The following is a 22524-nucleotide window of genomic DNA, read 5'->3' as shown; positions in this document are numbered from 1 at the left end:
TCTTCCATCCACACCTGAAGATCCGACTTACATCCTCAATTCTGAATCTCTCTGTATTTTGCTAGTCTGTCCTGGCTCCCCATCCCCTTGCTCTGTGGGAGTCCAGCCCCTATCGCCCGTCACCTGGTTTATGACAAAGCCTCTCCCATGGGCCTCCTAGTTTGTAGCCTGCTCCACCACCCCAACCCTTTCACACTGCAGAGAAACATCTCTAAAATCGTGTTCCAGAAATGTCTTTTCCCCAGTCCAGCCTAAGGGCACAAGGCTGTCTGCAGTTCAGAGTGCAGCCTGAGGGGCCAGCCTGAGGCTCGCTCTCTCTCCTCATCCTTTGCATTCCACACCCAATTCCTTAATGTGCCTTGATGTGCCCCTTGGCTCCATGCCTTTGTACTTGTTATTCCTTCCGCCTGAATGTTCTTCCCACCTCATTCACCTAGCTCACTGCTAGTGTACTTGGCAGCAGTCGGCTCCAGTGTCACCTCCTGCAGGAAGCCCTCTAAGCTTCCCTTGATCTCTTCTAAATGTTCTTTCTTCACCCAGGACTTCTTCCACTCTCCACATTGTATTGCAGCCTTGTCTGTCTCCTCTTTGAGGGCAAGCCTCATGACTCATTCATCCCTCACTATCATCAAAGGCTTTAATCAAGTGCCTCGCACACATGAGGCACTCAATTAATGCTTGTGGAATGATGGAATCAAGTCAGGAATAGATGAGATCTCCAAAGGAGAAAGTACAGAGAGGTAGGGGGTTTAGCACTGAAACTTGGGGTGTGTCTCAATCTTTAGGAATGGGAGAATGAGCCACAGGATGGCCAAAAAATAAAAGAATGAGAAAAAGAAATCGAGGCAGAAAGTACAGTATCTGTGAAACCTCAGGAAGAGAATGGGCAGAAAAAATACCATTTTAATTGTCTCCATAGTTTTGCCTTTTTCAGAATGTCATATAGTCAGGATCATATAATATGTAATCTTTTCATATTGTCTTTCTCTTCATAATATGCCTTTAAGTCTTGTAAGTAATATGCATATAAATACATAAGTAATGTGCATTTAAATCTTTTCATGTCAGATAGTTCATTTTAGCACTGAATAGTATTTCATTATCTGGATGTATCATAATTTTATTTATTTATTACTATGGAGATAGTAAAAATATCAGTGGCTGCCAAGCTTTTGGGGGGTAGTGGGGTGGGAAGAGGGAGGAATGAACAGAGCACAGAGGATTTTTAGGGCAGTAAAAATACTCCGTATGATATAATAATGATGAATCATACACTTGTCCAAATCCACAGAATGTACAACAGCCAGAGTGAACCCTATGGAAAGTGTGGACTTTGGGTCATTACAGTGTGTCATGTAGGTTCATGGGCTATAATAACAGAGGCACCACTCGGGTGGCTGATGTTGATAAGGGGGAGGCTATGCATGTGTGGGGGCAGGAAGTAGATGGGAAATCTCTGCACCTTCTGTTCAGTTTTGCTGTGAACCTCAAACTGCTCTAAAAAATTGAAGTCTTTTTAAAATGCCAGTGATTGCTGGGAACATTTTCTCCTCTAACTCCCCTTCACCCTGCAAATCTCAGCTTAGCTTCTCAGGGAAGCCTTCTCTGAATCCCTTTCACTCAGTCAGTCCCCCCGTCATCGTCTCCCATCCCATCCCTATGGTGGTTTGGCTGTTGCCCTCCCAATCCAGTCCTCACCTTCTCTGCTCTTCACTGCAGGTGACTGACCCTCGTAGGATCTGAGCAGGAGACCAGAGGGTGGAAGGTGAAAGCAAAGGAGAATCTTTGCCTGGCTCAGTCCTAAGCGGTATCTATGGAAGTGGACTGCATCTCTTCTGTGGTTTCAACTTCTTCCAAGTAACCCTGGCCACCAGCCACCGATTACACTGCTTTCTTTCAAGCCAGGACTCATAGTGGATTCCTGGTTAGTTCGTCATCTCCTCCTGGGGTTCTCAGCTCTTCCATTCTATGTATAACCAATTCCTTGTAGGAAATTCCATGTTTAAAAATTCAGAGTGAGTTCTGCTTCCCTGGCTGGCCCCTACCTGATGCAGTATACTCTGTCCATCCTCTCAACATCCTCATCATCTGAAATGACTTCAGTCCCCATCCGTAGTCACTCGTTCAAGGCCTACACCCACGCCCCCCTCCCCCCACCCCACACAAACTCTAGACAGGAAGCTCCCTGAGGGCAGGGCAGGGACAAGTCTGAAGGTCCCATACTCCCTCCCCAGGGCCTGATACAGTAGGTGCTCAGAGCATCACAGCAGTGGCTGGCTGCAGATGGGAGCCACAAGAAGTCATCTAACTCTGATGCAATTAGTGAGGGTCTCTGGTGGCTCAGACAGTAAAGCGTCTGCCTACAATGTGGGAGACCCGGGTTCGATCCCTGGGTCAGGAAGATCCCCTGGAGAAGGAAATGGCAACCCACTCCAGTACTCTTGCCTGGAAAATCCCATGGAGGGGCTTGGTGGGCTACAGTCCATGGGGTTCCAAAGAGTCGGATCCGGCTGAGCGACTTCACTCTCTCTCTACAGATAGAAAGGGTGGTGGGCAGAAAGCAACCTACAGGCAGTACATGCTAGTGGGAGATGTAGTGGGCACCAGGAGTACTAAGTGTGGCGGCTAAGAGGGGAGAGGAGGCAGGGCCAAGAGTTGAGGGGAAAGCCAGGACAGGCGAAGGGTTTTGTTTTTCTTTTTTCTTCCTTCTTCTTTGTTGGCCTGTTTTTAGGTTGGGTTGAGAAGAAAAAGCTAAAGGGCAGGAGGTGCCTGGAAAGTCGGGGTGGCACACATGACCTACGGGGTCTCTCAGGAGGATTAAATCTACCAGAAGGGTTTAGGATGATGCTGAGGTGAGTTAGAAGGGGATAACCAATCAGGAAGTGAGAAAAATTTGAGTCAAGCCTTAGCCCAAGGTTCCTGAATAAGCCTAGGAAGGTTCCAAGTTCAGGAAGGGTCTTGAGGATGCCCAGGATCTGCTCTTGGTGACGTCATTTTTGCCCCATGTTTGAGAATTCCCCACCCCCACCCCAGGCTCCATCCTTTGCGAAAATGGACACTTCTCTCCTCAGCCACATCACCAGGGCTTCTGCTCTTGTCCCATAGCTCTATGGCTTGCGGTCCCATAGCTCTATGGCTTGCCGTGCCCTCTTCCATGTCCCCTTTGAAGCAGAATGGATAAGGGGCAATCAGAGTCCAGAATCCACATACAATGGTATGCTGGGAAATGTTGAACACTCAGCTTGGGGGTAGGTAGCCCTGGTTTATATTGTCTGCCAATTACCATGGTGTAAATATTTACATCATGTCTGATTTCAAGCAACATGAATTCCTGACGGCAGCACAGGAAAAGAGTCCCAGCACAGCACTGTCTTCATCCATGCCCTGTCCTGTCTCCCTGGGCCCCTCTTATACCTCTGGACTGTGTGGCAGCAATGGGGCAGCTTCACGCCTGGGAGGACAACAGCACCATGGCTGCAGCTTCGGCCAGGCCCGGTGGCAAAAGAAAACTGCGTCTCCTTCAGAAACATCCACTGCCACCCCGTAGTCCTCTCTGATCTCAGCCTCACATCCAAATTCTTTTCAAGCGTAACTTCAGGATCTCCCAAGAATGTGGGGCCTGAGATCCACAGACACACAGATGATTCACTGGCCAGTTTCTCACTAGATGTGGCTGGACACCATGAACTGTGCTGACTAAGGCAATAAAAACCAGAATATAATTCCCTTTGTTCCAAAGCAAACAGAAATGGAGAAATGATTCAAGAATGGCACTCTCTCCCTGATGCACAAAAATCACTCAGTCTTCATCACTCTTCTACAGAAATGATTGGGCAATTTACTTCTTAAAGCCCACGGTGTCTTTGTAGAGTCCCGCATGCAGGAGAGCAGAAGCTCTGGGTCGCATATGATTTGAAAGCCAGATCTTCTATTACTTGAGTGTTCCTGTTCTCTGAGCCTCAGTTTGTTCATCTGTGAAGTGGGGGTGGTAATAACAATAACCTATTCTATGAAGTTAAGGGTTCTCAATTGGGGGTAATTTTGCTGTCTTTGGGACATTTGTCAATGCCTGAAGACATTTTTTGTTGTCACAACTGGGTGTAGGAGGGTGGTGTTACTGGCATCAAGTGGGCAGAGGCCAGAAGAGTTTTTTTCTTTTTTTAAACACGGGATATAATCTCCCTTTTTTATTTTTTATCTATTTTTATTTTAACTGCACTGGGTCTTCATTGAGGTATATGGGCTCTCTAGCTATGGCGCTAGGGCTCAGTAGTTGATGCAAGCATACCTCTATTTGTGTCATGCAGGCTTAGTTGCCCCGCAGCATGTGGGATCTTAGTTCCCTGACCAGGGATCAAACCTGAGTCCGCCTGGTGGATTCTTAACCACTGGCCCTCTGGGGAAGTTCCCAGAAATGCTATTAAACATCTTATAATATATATGATGCCCCCCCCCACAACAAAGAATTATCCAATCCAAAATGTCAGCAGTGCCAGGTTGGGAAACCCTGGACAGAAGTGAATATTTAGCGAGGTGATTATGCATACAAAGCATTTAGAGGGACTTCCCTGGTGGCCCAGTGGCTAAACTGCTGCTGCTGCTGCTAAGTTGCTTCAGTCGTGTCCAACTCTGTGCGACCCCGTAGACGGCAGCTCACCAGGCTCCCCAGTCCCTGGGATTCTCCAGGCAAGAACACTGGAGTGGGTTGCCATTTCCTTCTCCAATGCATGAAAGTGAAAAGTGAAAGTGAAGTCACTCAGTCGTGTCCGACTCCTAGCGACCCCATGGACTGCAGCCTACCAGGCTCCTCCGTTCATGGGATTTTCCAGGCAAGAGTACTGGAATGGGGTGCCATTGCCTTCTCCGGTGGCTAAGACTACACACTCCTAATGCAAGGGGCCCGGGGTTCAATCCCTGGTCAGAGGACTAGATTCCACACGCTGCAGCTAAAGATCCCTGGCTCAATAAAACAAAAAAAATTTTTTTAAGTTTTTTAAAGCACTTATAAATAGCTGATTTATTTTCTGTAAGCTCTCATAAAACAGAAGCTGTTATTCGTTTTGGAAAAGCAGTCTTGCCCTTCCATTTTCAGACTTGAAACATGGAGGTGAGATGTGGAAATCCTTGACTGCTGAGAACCCAGCTCACTGCTCCAGGTGTGAGTCACCCCACAAATACCAGTTTATTTTATTTCGGGCAGAGCTGAGACTGCACAAGTGACTCGGGGCTAGAAACCTTCCCAGGTTGTCATGACTTAGCTGGCTGGGCTGGAAGGAAGTCATTTTACCCTGAAGCACTCCTTCCAAAAGATGCCAGCATTTCAAGGCCTGGAGTCTCTGTGGAGCTCAGAGTGGATGTTATGCTGCCTCTTACCTCAGCCCACACACAGTGGATCTTGGAAAGGCCTGAGGAAACTAGCTGAAAAAACCACGAGGCCCTGCTTGCCCCAAACCTCTCCCTCACTAGCCTGCAGAGGCTCGCTCCTCTCCTGCAACCTAATGTGAAATTCCTTCTTGGAAGTTGCAACTCTGGATCAAGACATTCACTCATTCCCACTAATACACATTAGTGTTAGTGGATAGATTTTGCTGTTGTCGTTCAGTCGTGTCCAGCTTTTTGCCCCTGCTGAGTTTTTGAAAGTTTCTGGATAGATTTAAAGATAGATCATCTTGATTGCAAGGGGGGGGGGTGGTTGTGCAGGGCTGGGGTGAGGGCATCCCACGGACCCAGAGAAGCGTCAAGGGAAGCTGGGTAAAGTACATGGGCACTGGGTGTCATAAAGAAGGAACAGTGAAAGAGGCTGAAGGCTAAGGCGGGCCAGGGAATGTCTGAAAACTCTGGCCCTGTGCCCATGTCTTTCCTGAGAAGCGATATGCCCAGAGGCAAACAGGTGGTGGAAGAGGCAAGCTCTGCATCCAGGCTTGCTGATAGCAACCATCTGGCCAAGCTCCGCCTGTCCCTGACTCACTTAAATGAAAACCCTGGGGTTGGAAGCAGCTTTAAGGGCCCCCCAGCTTCTTCTTTACCCATCATTTCCCACACCAGTCAGTAGCAGAGCCAGTTTATGCAACAGAGACTATCCAACTCCGAAGCATGGGCTCTATTGGGACCATAACCCCGAATGTCTCAGTAGCCAGGCAGATGACATAGGTTAAGTGGTTGAGAGCAAGACTGGGGGAGGGAGGTGGGGGTGTGCTGTGAGGAACTCCAGGCTCTGCTCTAAGGCATGCAAATTCAATTTTAAGAAAACATTGCACCAGCCAAACAAAACTAATCTATGGCCTGAGTGAGTGGATGAGGCCCTGAGGTTAAGTTTTCTGCCTGAATGAATGGTCTTTCGTATTCCCCTCAACCAAGATGTCTGCTAGAGGCAGATCTCCAGAAACATACATCAAGCTATGAACGACTGCCCAAAAAGTGGTCCTGCGACTTCTCTGACACCCCCATGCTTAAGACTCCGCATTTCCAATGCAGGGGGCACGGGTTTGACCCCTGGTCAAGTAACTAAGAGACCCCATGCTGCGTGGTACAGACTGAAAAACAAAACCTGAACAGGTCTTTGCTCCAAGGCTTTCAGAGATGGGGTAATCCTTATTTCTCCAGACGGCCTTGAATGGGGCCTGCTTACCTCTACCACTAGAGCCGCTTACCTCACTTGCCTGCCCTAGACCACTGATGGGGGTGGAGTGCCCAGGTACCGGCGTATCTTTTATTTTGCAAACTACTTTTTAAGTGTGGAATTTTTTTCTTTGTTATAAATAAAAAACAAGCTCACTGTGGAAACACTAGAAAATTTGGAAAAGCAAAAGTTAGAAAAGAAAAAATAGTCACACCTCCCTAAACCAACTCCCCAACCCCTTCGCTGCCCCATCCCCATTCAGAGAAGCACTGGTGACATCTTGGTGCATATTCATACTCCAAGTCCTTTTTATACACAGGTAAAGCTCTAGTCTTCTTTCTGGCTCCATAAACCCAGCGAGGAGATGCTTCACGCCTCGCTCACACCAGGTTACTTCTCTGACTGTGGGACGGGATTGCACCACGCCAGCCGCACGCTCTCACCAGACAAGGGTTTCAACACACAGGTGTAACCTGTATAAGCCTTTAACTCCGCAAGCTTCTCGAAGGCAGGCACTATTTAAGCCTCAGAGACGCTACAGCGCCAGGTTCACAGTAAGTGCTTAATAAAATGTTTCTAAATACACAGCCCCGCCCCGCCCCGCCCCTCTCCCCCCAACAGCCAACACACCTGCCTCAGCCGCCAAGGCTTGGAGCAAAGAGGAAACACAACCAAAACCTGGGGAGACGGCGCTTCGCGGTCTCCTAGGTAACCAGGTCTTAGGCTGGGGAGTGCCCATGCATGCGCACACTGGCCCTTCCTTCCCGTAACCTCCAGAGGAACGCAACCAGTAAGACTGCCAGAAGCCGAGCGCGCATGTGTGGTTCCACCAACACCCCGACCGCCTCCGCCTTCTGTCAATCCGTCGGCCCAGCCGTCTCTTTGCTATAAACACTGTCCGGAAATAGTGCCCATTTCTGGAAACAAGGCCTCGTTAACCAATCGTTGCTTGGGGCGGTAGGAAGGAACTGGCTGAGACGCGCCGTCTCATTGGAAGATTGGGGAGTGGGCGGGGCCAGAAGCTAGGTGCTGCCAAAGCAAGGAGGCGCGAAGCGAGGCAAATTTGCTGCCGCGGGTGGAGGCGTGGCCCCGGGGGCGGCCGGGAAGGCGGTGAAGGGGCGGGGTCCGGGGTGGGGCGGGGCGACCGTGGGCCCAGAGAGCAGCGGTCCGCGACAGGCGGCGGGAGATCGAGGGCGAGGCGAGCGCGACACTCGCTGGTGGGGGAGATCGGCGCTCGGCCGGTAGGTGACTAGAGCGAGTCCCGGGGCGAGGGGCAGAGAGGACGGGTCACTCCTCAACCCGGGGCCGGGCTGCGGCCTGGCCCGCCGCATCGGAATGGTGGGGTCGGCGGCGCGGCCCGGGGACCCACTCGCGCCGGTCCTCGGCTGTGGCAGCTGGCCGCCGGTGCGCCCTCCCTCACGCCGCCAGGGCCACGGTCGCACGCCGGGCTCACCCTGCACACCCGCAGGCCACACGCTCGCCCGAAGCGCGCGCAAGGGCCCCTTCCTTCCCTTTCCCCGACACCCCCGTTTCCCCGCGCCAGGCTGCTCCACCGCCCAGGCCTGCCCGTCCTGCTCGGTTCCCTGGATGTTCTCCAGAATGAGGGCTTACCTCGGCACTGGGCTTAAGGTGCCGAACGCCCCAGCGCGCCGGGTCCGTGCGTCCTCCCACCTGTCCAGGCAGTGAAACCCTCAGGTCTTTCCTGGGAAGTTCTCGGGGTCACACCCCGAGCCTGGGAGAAGAGGTGGAGCCTCCGATTAGCACCCAGCGGGGCAGTGCTGGCTGGTCGCAGCATCCTTTCTCTCCCTCACCCCTCGATAATTCTTTCCACTCCACTCAGGACTTCCTCTGTCGGCTCAGATAAAATATCCCATCTTGGAAGTCCATCATGGCCCTGGCAGCCTGCAGCCAGAGGCACCAGGCAGAAGGAGGCCCTTGTAAAGAGCCCCATTTGCCCAGGAACCTCCTCTGTGCCGGGTAACTTCAGGAAAAGCAGTTTGTTTCCTAACTGAAGTTAGGATGTGGCTCTCAGTCCTGAAGGGTGGACTAGGGAATGAGTAGAGAAAAGAGACAGAAATCTGTGATATAAATTGTTTTAACTGGAGGACAATGAACGCTGTCCCTTGATGATGAACTCAAAAAGCAAGTGAAGTTATATGGTGAGAGGTGGGATCTGATACAAAATAGCCTTCTGAAGTTTATTCCAGGAATAAATGTTGAAAACCCCTTGACTAGAAACATAGTCTCTCTGAAAGATTAGAAAGAGATAGTATCTTAACATTAGTGATTTTTTTTTTTTACTTAGTGTCTTCATACCTGTAACCCTTTTCCTTCAGATTTGTGTGTGATAAGATAGATAATATTGTCCTGTTTTAGAGGTGAGGCACCTGAGGCAGGTGTGTGTTTGGCAGGGACTGGAGGCGGGTAAATGGCTCTTGCCCAATGCCTCACAGCTGAGACTCAGGGTGACGACTTTAATCTGGGCCACTGAAATCTTTCCCCGGCTCCTTTCCCTAAAGCAGAACCACATTATGGAACTTGGATGCAGGACATGGGGAGAAATATTTGGTGTGGTATTTATGCTCTTAACATGAGAGAACAGGTGCTTGTCTCACTTACAAAGTGTTTGGATTTACTCTTGGTGTTCTTTAAGTGATGTCAAAGTCCGTTCCTTTGGTGCAGTGATGCCAGACCTCTGAGATTTTCAGATGCCTGGAGGACATCCTCTTTTATTTTGAAGGGTGTGGCAGTGAACTTCTCAGAAGGCCTCAAAATAAAAGTACTCATCTCTGACTTTAATTTTAGAAATCTATACCCAGGTATGTGTTCCAGCTCTTTTGTGAGACCAGACAGCAGTAAGCCACCAAGCTTCAGTCCCCTTCTGACTGTTTTCAGGTTATAAGGAGTAGTTCTGAAAGGGGGTTTTTCACCCCTGGTGCTGTCTGTTAGAGTTTGTGGGAGCAAGCGGTACCACAGACAGAGACCCTGCCAAATGAACCCTCATCTATTAAACAAAAATGTCTGGTTGGCCATTTCGCCTCCACAGACGGAGGTTTGGTTCCTCATTTTGTTTCTCCTATTGAACACTGACTCCATTGTGATCTGCTTGGAGTGTTTGTGTATCACTGAATGTTGAGAAGCGGGCTTGCCCTGATTGGTTGTCCAACTCCAGGCAACTGTTGTGGTTTTTGTTTGGTGCGTGGTAACGGTTCATCCTGGCCAGGGTCTGGTGTGAGATTTGCAGAGATGGGAGATGGGTAAAGACTGACCCAGGGCTGTTCTCTTTGTTGGCACCCTCTTAAGGGTGTCCGATCACTTTGGCCTGCGACGTCACTTTAGCTTCCTATTTTTTTTCCTGTCTCAAGGGACAGCACATGAGCTTTCCTAACCGGCCTGCCTCCCTTGATGAAGAGCTGAGAGATTCATGTTGGTTGACCTAACAGATGGTCTTTCTGGGAGGGTAGTTAAGAAATCTTAAACCAACTTCGGCCCTGAATTAAAAGTGTATGTTAGCTTGATACACACATAGAGAGCCTCTTTGTATCAATGGCTTCCATCATCTGAGAACTGTTTTTTTTTTTTTTTTTTCCTGGCAAAAGGTTAAAATGCAACTAAAATTCTGCTTTCATGATTAATAAGTCACTACCGCAGTTGTATCTGATGCTTCCTGTTTGCCCCATTTTAGTATTTCAGTTAAACTGGAAACATCTGAGCCTTATGGGCACTTTGGAAGACACCAGTGTGAAAGTGGTGGTGGAGGGGGGGACAGTTCCCTGTCAGTGGATTTGGGAAGCTTTAAGGATAAGCCTGCTCCCCCTGGCCTCCGCACACTGAGATCCCTGGGCAGGGCAAGTAGTAGGGGTTGAGCACCTTCAAGGGGTAGGTGAGCTTTTAAATTGATGCACGTGTGAACGCTCTGCATTTGCTGGGTGGTGCTGACTGAAATGTTGAAAGCAGTCGATTAGAAATGGAAGGCCAAACATAGGGCAGGTGGAGTAGTAGAGCATTTCAGTCGAGCTGAGCGAGGCACTGAACATCTGTTGGCTTTGGGGTCTTCAGTTCTAGCCTTGTCTTCACTCCCTGAGGGACCGTGCAGAGAAGACTCACTTTTCCTCAGTGCCCTGTGTGCCCTTCACTGTATTCTAGTTTAAAGGCTCCCCTTCTCGTGGTGGCCAAGGCAGAGGTGGGGGTGGACGTGTAGATTGGGAGTTTGGGACCATCAGATACAAACTCTTACATACAGATTGGATAAACAACAAGGTCCTACTGTACAGCACAGGGGGCTATATTTAATATCCTGTAATAAATGATAATGGGAAAAAATACATATATATATGTATATAAAACTGTATCACTTTGCTGTATACTAAAAATTAACACAACGTTGTAAATCAACTGTATTTCAGTAAAAAGATCCCCTTCTCGTCTTGCTATTTTATATGTTTTAATCTCTTATCCTACTGGTATGAATCCCTTGAGATTATATGACATTGAGAGTAATGATACCTCATGGCCATTCTCTGTGTTTTTTCACAGTATTCCAACAAAGGAAGGCAGGGACCAAGATCAGGAACATGAAGCCTAGTAAGGAGAGATCAAGTGGATGAGATTACTCAGGGAATCAGTGTCATGTCCAGAATCTAAACCCACATTTCTTGACATCTAGTTCAATGCTTTTTCTACCAACTTACGTATAAAAGGATAAGTTGGGAATTTTTTTGTTTCCAAAACATGTCCATTTTGAAGATAACTAAACCAGGGTAGCTGCTTTATTTTTCTATTTACGTTCACAAGGATTATCAAGAAGTGTTATCAGAAGTGTTATCAAGTAATTAAGAGTTGATACATAATAATTATTACTAAAAGTCTGAAAGATAAAGAGCACATCCTCTGGTCAAGCCTGCTTATCCCTATTTTACAGATGCAGAAAGTAAAGCAGAGGGGTCAAGCAACTCGCCCGGAACGGGAGAGCCAGTCCACGGCATCTTTGTGCCCTGTGTGGGGGGTTAGGCTGCCGGGTCAGAGAGAGAGCCAGGTCGGGTCCAGGTCTGCCACCGTCTGCCTGTGTGACACCAGGCAAATCAGTTCACTTCTCTAAGCGTCCAGTGCCCAGTCTGTAAACATTTCGTAGTGTTGTTTTGAGCAGAAAATGAGAGAATATATATAAAGTGCTGAGCTCGGCACAGAATAAGCCAGAGGACACAATGGCTGTAAATGTGGCTGGTGGTTGTAGTGGTAATCGCAGTACTGGTAGTTGGCAATTACCACTTTGACTAGACCTGTTTTCTGTAAGATGATGTCAGGAAGGGTCAGGCTGCCTGACAGGGCCTGTCATTTTCTCAGCAGCACCACGAGTGGGACATGTCTTCTGTCTGGAGGTTTTAGCTGTCATGCTCTCCCTGTCTTACACTAAATTCTGCCCTCATCACCCTCCAAAGGAACCTAACAAGGCTCCAGCTCTGCCTGCTCAGAGCTGGCAAGCCTAAACCTGGGGCACCCTCGGCCACCACCCAGAGGAAGGTACAGCTGGGCCTTTCTGGGGCCCTCCTGTGTCCCCCATGCGGTGAAGTGGGTGCCAGCCTTCACTGTGGAGGGGAGAAAAGGAGAATACTGTGTAGAATATAAGTCAACAAACACTTGTTCCTCTCTGGGAGAGTAAAAGGGAAGCCTGGGTCCTGTGGGGCAAGGTTCCCACCACCGTGTGGCACCCTGCCCTTTGTCATCTTTTCACTGGTCTGGGGGCCCAATCCACAGTCAGCAACTCTCAGATTTCCCTTTAAATCACCCAAGGGAAAAAAAAGCAAAAAAACAGTTTCACATTACATTTTAAATTCTTTTTCTCCCCCCTTTCTTAATAGAAAACAAAAATGCAAGCTCCCACCAGGCTGACGTCCCCTTTAAATAACATCTTGTTTTCTCTTGGGGAAGCTGTCTTCATGGCCAGAGAGTCATTTCTAAAGTGAACCTAGTTTTTAGAAAAAATAGATCACCGGATGTCAAGCCTCGTGTGGAGCTAACAGTTCAGATGAAAATGAAACCAGCAGGCCCGGAGTGGCAACTCCACACTTGACTTCAGACTGGAGGTGAGAGGCAGAGTGTGTCTGAGCCCAGGTCGGCAACTGGTTGGCCCCACAGACTGCATTTGATAGGTGCCTTAGTCATTTTCCAGGCAGCTTTGCTTAGGTGAGCAGAGCACTTTCTCTGGAAGGTGAGTCACACTTGCAGGGGTGTAGGTGACATGCGATTTATTCCCCAGCTCAGTCACAGGAAGTCTTGAGCAGACCTTGTGGAGAAGCTGTCTGCCAAAGCTCATGTTCATTTCAGTCCAGGGGCTTTGGAGGCAGGGGGGATAAGGAAGCCAGCTAGGGGCTCCCAGGGCTTGCCAAACGACAGAAAAATGGCTCCTCCAGCAGGGGGTCATGTGGACCCGGCAGAGAGCCCAGATCAGCAGTGTCACCACGCTCTTGAGCCCAGCCACCTTGAGGGTGGAACATGGCCCATTTCCAATGACAGTCAACAAAGAAGCCAGAGGAGAGCTTTGGCTCCAGGGAGCTGGGAAACCCCTTGGCAAAAAGCAGAAAGATACAAACCACAACTTTGGTGTGAAAGGCCTTTCGGGGAACCCTTTTCTACCTGCTTTCCTTTTTACCACCTGAGTTGGAGGCTCTGAAGAGCTCCAGGGATCAGAAAGGCTGGATTGGACCTTGGCTTTCAGGAAACTTGCGAATTCTGAGCCTGCCACACCAGTGTTTGGATTCAGAAAGATGCTGCAAAGGAAACTCCTGAGCCATCTCTTCCACACAGTTTCTGGTTGCGGACTTTCTGCCGACCCTCTTAGCACTAAAGCCATGACCAGGTATCCTTCAAGGCACAGGGTTTGTTTCAGACTCTCTGTCCTTGACCAATACAGTTGGTGTTGAACTTATTGCTGAAGGTCAGAGACCTCTCAATGTCCAGGTGGGCTTGACTTTATTGAAACCACAGGGGAAGAGCTAGTGTTACCTTGTTTCATTTATCCATCGCCGGCTCCTCTCCAGCCCCCTGCCCACACCTCTTCCATCTAGACTAGCCAGCAGTCACTTTGGGTGGGCGTGGCTAAGTGACCTTAGGCCTGAACCTCTCTGTCAAGAAAGAGCTGCTGGGCTTCCCTAGTGGCTCAGTGGTAAAGAATCCACCTGCCAATGCAGGAGACATGGGTTCAATCCCTGATTTGGGAAGATCCCATATGGCAACTAAGCCTGTGTGCCACAACTATTGAGCCTGCGCTCTAGAGCCCAGGGGCCACAATTGCTGAAGCCTGTGCACCCAAGAGCCTATGCTCCGTAGCAGGAGAAGCCACTGCAGTGAGACGCCCAAGCATCGCAACCAGAGAGTAGCCCTGTTCACCGAAACTAGAGAAAGGCCCATGCCACAGCGAAGACCCGGCATAGCCAAACAAATAAATAAAATCATAAAAATATATAGTTTTTTAAAAAGAAAGAAACTGTTTTGAGTTACAGCCTGGAAGTGATCATAACCGTTTACACACTTCTCTGTTTAACAAAAGAGAAAATGGTGAACTCAGGAAGTTAAGTGAGTTGCCCAGGGCCACACAGCTAGTTAATTGCAGGATCTGAGCTAAAGTCCAGGCTCTTTGTGCCATGCTGTGCTGCCACTGAGCGAAGGAGATACTCCCAGAGCAGGGGTTACTCCTTCATGTCCCCACCCAACCCCATCACACTTGGTCTTTCTTCTAGCTCTGCCAGCCTGGGGAGGGTGGAGCCAGAGCAATAGCCACCCTGAGTCTAAGAAAAAGTAAACAGAAAGCTATTTATTTGACACTCTCTTGTACCATGAGGTTCGTGTAACCACAGGAGGTGAAGGTTGATAAGAAAATACAATTCTGGGCAGGGTTACCTAGAAGTCTCAAAGGTTGTCTCCACCTGTAGGGCACTGACCTACCTCACCAGGCAGTGTCTTACCCAGAGGTGGGCCTTCAGTAGCTATGAATGATTGATTGTGAGGCTGCAAACCCACTGTGTGCCAAGAAGCTCTTCTGTATCTTTTTCCTGTCATGTGGCCCATGGCATACAAGTGGCCCAAAGACCTGGAGTAGTTGGGCATCATTCCCTCCGGATCCATCCAGCTCCTCTCAGTGAAGAGGCTCTCCCTTGTGGGCAAAGCTTGATGTCACATCTGAATAATGTCCCCTCTAAGTCCAAAGAATTGTCCTGTCTGAGATCCACCACCATGCTCTGCTGTCTTTGACATTTCCTTTTACCAGACCAGAATTAGTCCTGTCACTACTAGGGAGAGCTGGGAGGCTTGGGACAAAGGGAGGCTTTGCCAGCCTCAAATGAGGATGCTCTTACCAATTAAGATTAGAAATGGACTTCTCTGGCCCAGGAAGTTAGGTTGGATGATAACTAACCTAACCTAACAGATAACTTGAGCCCGTGCTTAGCAGTCCCAATTGGGAGATGCTTTGAGAGGCAGGAATAGATTTACAAAGATGAATACAAGGGACTTCCCTGGTGGTTCAGTGGTTAAGATTCCATGCTTCTACTGCAGAGGGCACAGGTTCAATACCTGGTCAAGGAACTAAAATCCTGTACTCCCTGTCATGTGGCCAAAAGGAAAAAAAAAAAAAAAGATGAATGTGAAAGGCAGAGATTTGCGTGTTACCTCCCATCTAACACATGTATGCAAATCTGAGCCCAGATGCATGCCAACCAGTTCAGAAGGGTCATCGTCTCAGGAATTGGAAATCATGTGTTTCTCTCGATGAGCATGTCGGAGTACGTGTACATTCTCAGTTGCGTCTGACTCTTGTGACCCCTTGGACTGTAGCCTGCCAGGCTCCTCTGACCTTGGAGTTTCCCAGGCAAGAATGCTGGAGTAGATTGCCATTTCCTTCTCCAGCATTTAGGAGAAAGGATGACAAGGTGGCTCAGTAGCCGGCTTGCAGGACTCCTCCTTGCTGGGGTGCAGGCAGAATACAGCTACCATGCTGTGTGCATGGAGCGGACTTCTTCCCTCCAGCTCACCAGGCGACTGCACCGCCTGGGGTCTCAGAGCCTATGGCACCTGTCTGTCCTGCAGGAGTACATCCGGCATCCTTTCTCCCAATCAGAGCTCACCAGGGGGATCAAATGCACTGGCACTGCTAGGCGCTAGCATCTGAAAACAAGGACAGCTGAGATGCTGTCCCTCGACAAGGTTGCTGTGGTGGCAGAAAGATGGACATAAAGGCAGATACATTGTGTGTGTGTTCAGTCGCCAAGTCACGTCCAACTCCTTGCAACCCCATGGACTGCAGCATGAAAGGCCTCCCTGTCCCTCACCATCTACCAGAGTTTGCCCAAGTTCGTGTACATTGACTCAGCGATGCCATCCAACCATCTCGTTCTCTGTTACCCTCTTCTCTTTCTGCCTTCAGTCTTTCCCAATGTCAGGGTCTTTTTCAGTGAATTGGCTCTTCCCTTCAGGTGACCAAAGTATTGGAGCTTCAAGTTCAGCATCAGTCCTTCCAATGAGTATTCTGAGTGGATTGACTGGTTTGATCTGCTTGCTGTCCGAGGGACTCTTAGAGTCTTCTCCAGCACCACAGTTCAAGACTATCAATTCTATAGCACTCAACCTTCTTTTGTTGAGGTGCTGCCCCTCGACAAACTTGCCATGGTGGCAGGAAGATGGACATAAAGGCAGACATATTACAGGTGCCAAATTATGAACCATGGCTGTGGGAGCTGGAGGGGGCTGAGTAAGTCCCCTCGGATGGTGGCTCCCCTTCCCCAGCTCCCTTGGGGAGGAGCCCCGCCTTCCCATCCAGCGTATCTGGGCAGGAACACCCACAGTATTGCTCTCATCGTGGGCCCTGGTATCTCTTGGAATAGGAGTTTGAGAGCAGTCTGGAAACTTCAGCACTCCAGGGGAAAGGAGCACAGTGGAGGTATAGGCTCTATCAGTAGAAATGTGCTGGAATGTAGCTCAGAGCCAAAGCAGACAGCGAGTAAGTGAAAGGTGAAAAGTGAAGTCACTCGGTCATGTCCAACTCTTTGTGACCCCATGGACTGTAGCCTACCACACTCCTCCGTCCATGGGATTTTCCAGGCAAGAGTACTGGAGTGGGTTGCCATTTCCTTCTCCAGAGGATCTTCCTGACCCAGGGATCGAACCTGGGTCTCCTGCGTTGTAGGCAGACACTTAACCGTCTGAGCCACCAGGGAAGTCAGTGAATAGCAGGCCATTAAAGACACAGCTGACTTATTCCTAGCCTTCCAGGCTGGGGCGGAGAGGGCAGTGGCCACGCTTGCCAATCCCGTATGCTTGGGGGGGCCACTCAGACAGAGGTGCAGGCGGATGGTCTGAGGCCCGACCCGTGACAGTGGGTCTCAGTGACTGGGCTACAGCAGTGAGAACTCGAGACCGTTTCTGCCTTGGTCACCCTCGCATCTGCTCTGGCCAGCACAGCACCTGCAGCGTGGTAGCCACTGGCTGGCTGTTGTGCATGGCAGTGCAAAACTAGAATCCACACTCCTCTTTCTGGGTCGTGCTGGCCTGAGAGAGGCTAAGCTGCCACAGGCTGGCTCCTGGTGCCCCCTCCTTTACCAAGGAATTGATCTGGGACCCGCTGGGAATATTCCCTGTCTTAGTGTGGGTCCCAAGCCCTTTCCTCTGTCCTGGGGGAGGACAAAGAATGTGACCCCGTGTTAGAAAGAGACATGTCCTCAAGGGACATGTCCATTCAGGCCAGTCTGTCAAAGGATGTGTAGGACAGCATCTGAAACGAGGCCATGGTCAGGGTTCAGGGCCATAGTCTGGTGCCACTGCCAAAGGGACCTTGTCCTTCGTTTCGTATAGCCCCATGCGTTGGAAGCCTTCTGTGGAAAGCCAAGTTGTTTGGGTTTCTTGTTTATTCTGAAGTTCCTCAAACTAGTTCCTCAATTTCAGAACCAGTCACCAATATCTACAATGAAGTTGAAGCCTCTTCCTTGACAAAGAGGCTGAGCCCATCGCTTTTCAACTCCCCAACCAAACAGGTAGACCCTGCCTGAAGCCAGTCCTACCTGTGAAAAGCAGAGTTACCAACCAACAGAGGTGGGGAGGGGTTGTGTTGCAGTGGAAATGGACCACAGCCCAGGGAACTGCTCCTTGCTCAGAACTCAATCTGAAAAGTTAAATAACAAGTTTTTCACAAGCAGACCTTGCTCACGGTGATGACCTTAAGGCTTGGCAAGATCCAGAAGTGTGTTTTGACTCATCAAAGAAAGCCGGTTGTGTCTGGTTTGATTTTGGCATGGAGGGCAGTTTATGGCCCTGTCATCAGAAACTGGTCATGATGGAGTGGTACACACTGCAGCTACCACTTCATCAGAGCACTCAGTTACATCAGATATCCCAACCTGCAGATTTCAGTGACTTTATGAAAATTTTTTGACGTAGCATACATTAAAAATTGCTTCCTGCATATTGGATAAAACGAAGTACACATGTGGTCAGGGTTTTTCTCAATACTACACCCTCCATGCTCCTGCTTACCAGTCCCATAATTGTCTCTGGATCAGTGATGCTTCCAGTGGCATCTTTCTATATGCTCTTGACTCTCCTCATGCAAAAGATTTGAAAGTTGAATTGAAAATGTCCTTGTAATATGTTTAAGGTTTATACAATACCCGATATCAGGGAACTGGGGACCAAGTAATAACCACATTTATGAATTTAATACTGATGCTCAAGGCTTTGCTATTAAAAACAAAAACAAACAAATGGTAAGCTAGGCTCAGGAAACCCGGAGCCAGGCTTTATAAAATGAACGATGAATTTGAATTTTGTCGTAGAATTGGCCCCTGGGACGGGCCCAGCTGAGGCAAGCACGGGTGGGCTAAGGAACACGGGCCTGCCACAGGCTTGGCGTCTTTGTTCCCCATTGCCATTTTAAAGCTGCTTTTTCCAGAACATAGGCTGGCTGTGCTATGCTTCCTAATTGAGATGCTTCCTCCTGGGTCAGTCCCTGGGTTTCTCACTAACAAACGTTTGGCTTGTGGCAGCTTCTCCATTTGGGTCCCAGTTTTTAAAACTTGGATCATTTGAAAGTGGATACAGTGTCATGATTAGAATATGGACTTTGACGTGGAAGTCCCATGTGCAAATCCTGCTTCTGCCACTTCCTTGCAGTGTGACCTTGGGCAGATCACTTGATCTGCTGAGCCTCAGTTTATCCCTCTGTACAAGGGGATATTGTGAGGATTCAAAGAGTAATACACATGAATACATAGCAAAATTACCTAATATACCTAATACATAGCAAGCAATCTTAGCTGCCATTATTATTTTTATTATAATTGACAACCAGCACGTAATTCTCTGCAGACATCCAACAGCAGGTTGCTGAAAACACCCAAAGATGTCCACAGGAGAACTGATTTCAGCTGTAGCTGCTGAGGAATCCTGGGTCCTGGTCCATCATGCACAGGCAGGTCATTGTTGAGTCCATTCAGAACCGAGGCCTTGCCAGCAGACATAAGCAGCCAGAGAGGGGCCGGTGTTTTTCTCTCAGGTCCAGTTCTGCTGTTTCCCACTCTTTTTTTTTAAATTTTTTTGGGTATAGTTCATTTACAATGCTGTGTTGGCTTCTACTCTACAGCAAAGTGAATCAGTTATACACATGCTCTTTTTTTACATGCATATCCACTTTTTTTTCCCCAATTTTTTTCTCGTATAGATCATTACAGAGTACTGAGTAGTTCTCTGTGCTATACAGCAGGTCCTTATTAATTATTCACTTATTTACAGTGGTATGTATATGTCAATCCCAAACCTCCAATTTATCCTTTTCCCCACTGGTAACCATAAGTTTGTTTTTTACATCTGTGACTCTTATTTCTGTTTTGGAAATACGTTTGTTTGTACCATTTGTTTCCCATTCTTTATAGGGCCACACGTGCCCACGAGCATGCCTTACATCTGGCATCTTCGCCACTGCGTTAAACTTGTCACTGGATGGTTATAAATTAAAAGCAGGGAAGCACTGGCCACCAGAGCTGGGGACGGCTGGCAGAACCATCTGTGAGCACCCTCCTGCTTCTTGAGTCACTGCAAATGAAACTCACAGTCCCCAGGGGAGAACAAGAAGAGGGGTGAAATGGAAACCAAAACCAGGAGGGACGAGCTTACCCATCTCCAGCTTCTGTGTTCGCAGCCCTGTGGCCAGAACTCACTGACCAGCCCCAGGCGTTCTGGCAAGGTTTCCTCTGTGTGTGTGTGTGTCTGTGTGTCTGTGTGTGCAGGTGGGGGTTACAAATGTGGACCCGACGCCTCATTCCATATCAAGAGACCCTCTTTTAGTTATAGCTTGGTTCCACCATAAAAGTAATACCCCAGAGAGAGCATCTCTAGAGGGACATGTAAGAAATAGGTAATGGGATCCCCTCAGAAGAATGGGAGAAGGGTGGGAGGGACTTATATTTCTCATTGTATATCTTTTCTGTATTTTATTTTTGCCACTTGGAAACATCTGTTAAAAAAATGAAGACGGAGGGAATTCCCTGGCAGTCTAGTGGTTAGGGCTCTGCACTTTCACTACCAAGGGTCCAGGTTCTATCCCTGGTCAGAAAACTAAGATCCCACAAGCAGCATGGCATGACCAAAAAAGAAAAATGAAGACTAAGAAAAGTAGTACCTGCTCACTGCGGAAAAAAAAAAAAAGTGAAAATGTCAGAGAAGTATAAAGAATATTAAAACACCACCAAGGGAGAACCATTGCTGCATATCTGTGCTCAGTGTCTACATTTTTATAAATGTTGTTAAAATATACAGACACATGCTGCTGCTGCTGCTGCTAAGTCGCCTCAGTCGTGTCCGACTCTGTGCAACCCCATAGACAGCAGCCCACCAGGCTCCCCCGTCCCTGGGATTCTCCAGGCAAGAACACTGGAGTGGGTTGCCATTTCCTTCTCCAATGCGTGAAAGTGAAGTCGCTCAGTCGTATCCGACTGTTGGAGACCCCATGGACTGCAGCCTACCAGGCTCCTCCATCCATGGGATTTTCCAGGCAAGAGTACTGGAGTGGGGTGCCATTGCCTTCTCCGACAGACACATGCTAGGTGGAATCATGTTGTTGTTGAGTTGCTCAGTTGTGTCCAACTCTTTGTGACCCCATGGACTGTAGCACACCAGGCTTCCCTGTCCTTCACCATCTCCCAGAGTTTGCTCAAACTCACGTCCATTGAATCGGTGATGCCATCCAACCATCTCATCCTCTGTCTTCCCCTTCTCTTTCTGCCTTCAATCTTTCCCAATATCAGGGTCTTTTCCAGTAAGTCGGCTCTTTGAGTCAGGTGGCCAAAGTATTAGAACTTCAGCTTCAGCATCAGTCCTTCCAATGAATATTCAGGGTTGATTTCCTTTAGGATTGACTGGTTTGATTTCCTTGCTGTCCAAGGGACTTTCAAGAGTATATGATTCTGTATCCTTTTTATGTTAACATTGTATGCCATAAGCATTTTTCCATATAGGCAAATATTATTTGTAAACGTTTCTAATGGCTGTGCCATGACTTATTTAATATTATCCTCATGTAATTAGACATTGTTATCCGAGTGTTTTACTGTTATAAAGATATACTGAACATCTTTGTACATCTTTTCCTGTATTTCTCCATACATGCTCCATACCTCCTAGATTACAGTTCTGGAGTTGTGTGCACAAATGGCTATCTTCCCTTGGTGTATGATGATTTATCATATTTAGAGTTCTTTTATCTACATTACTTCATGTGATAAGTAAAGGGAATAAGGGTGAGAAGAACAAGGAGGCCGGGTGCCAACAGAAGGGACTTCCTGGAGGTGGGAGGCCGAGCTTCGCCTGGGAAGGATAAGCAGGATGGGCAGGGTGGCCACACAAGGACGAGGCGCACACGGAGACTGTAGATCTGAGTAGCCAGCAGGGTCTGGAGAGCTCAGACTGGCCAAAGCCAAACCCTGTGTTTAGGGAAACAGTGGTGAGAGATTATGGACCACAGAGTTGGGACCGGGCCGTAAGCCGTGCACAGCCAACAGATGTCTTTCAGCTTGAGGTTATCTTAAGGACATGATGAGTGGAGATTAGCTTGGCCTCAGTGTGGGGTGGGAGGGGTCAGGGAGAAGCTGAAAGTGGGTAAGGCCTGTGCTAATAGAACAGGTGTGCGGTGATTTCGTGCCTTAAACACTGGAAAGGGCTGGAGACAGCAGTGTTTCAGCACACGTGGGGCTAGTTAACATTGACATGTGGTGGGAACTGGGGATGGGCATAAATGTTATTCCACACATTTCATCTACCCGGCAGTGTGACCTATGGAATTGGCAGCGAGACTGAGTTTTGTGGGCATGGCAGATTTATTTTTTATAACTGACCTGTAAGATTTTAATGATTAATGTACATTCACATTTCATTTCCTCTTTAATGGGAAATGCTTAGGCAGAAATTGCTCTCCTGGGAAGCAGGCCGCAAGCTGGCGAGGAGGCAGGTTTTGAGATTCCTGCAGCTGAGTTTCATTCCTTCCTGCAATGTCTTATTTCTAGATCCCAGTGCCCACTTCATCTCTCTGCCAAAGGGAAATTCGCCAGCCCTACAGAGGCCTGTAACTTGTGACTTTATCGGCCCAGGCTGGGCAGGTGAGGGAGTGGGTTCTGTCCCAGTGGCAGGGTTTTCATTCAACGCCCAGTCTCCACCATCTGCCCCTACCCTTGAAGCTCCTCCACCTGGAACCCTGCCCCTGAATTAGACTCCTCTCGCTCTGCTGAGAGTTTCACCCCTGGGGGTGGATCAGGATCAAGCACAGTCCCATGGTCTGGTACCTGAACTCCATCTGCAGCCTCATCTCCTGCAGCTCCTGACAAGCTTTGCTCACCAGCAACCTCAAGCTGTTAATTCCTACAGAGACTCAT

The 22524-nt window shown here is 48.7% G+C and overlaps 1 protein-coding gene across 1 annotated transcript in view; it reads left to right on the top strand.

The window, feature by feature from the left end:
* Positions 1–7798: 7798 nt before the first annotated feature.
* MAP3K14 (mitogen-activated protein kinase kinase kinase 14) overlaps positions 7799–22524 on the top strand; it is a 42844-nt gene continuing 28118 nt past the window's right edge. Inside the window, exon 1 of the mRNA XM_068977821.1 lies at positions 7799–7860. The gene's annotated coding sequence lies outside the window, so the exon portion shown is untranslated. The remainder of the gene's footprint in view (positions 7861–22524) is intronic.

This window comes from Capricornis sumatraensis, chromosome 8 (genome assembly GCF_032405125.1).
Source record: "Capricornis sumatraensis isolate serow.1 chromosome 8, serow.2, whole genome shotgun sequence".
Classification (NCBI taxonomy): domain Eukaryota; kingdom Metazoa; phylum Chordata; class Mammalia; order Artiodactyla; family Bovidae; genus Capricornis; species Capricornis sumatraensis.
Note: the sequence above shows the minus strand (reverse complement) of the source record. Positions and strands in the feature narration are given on the sequence as shown.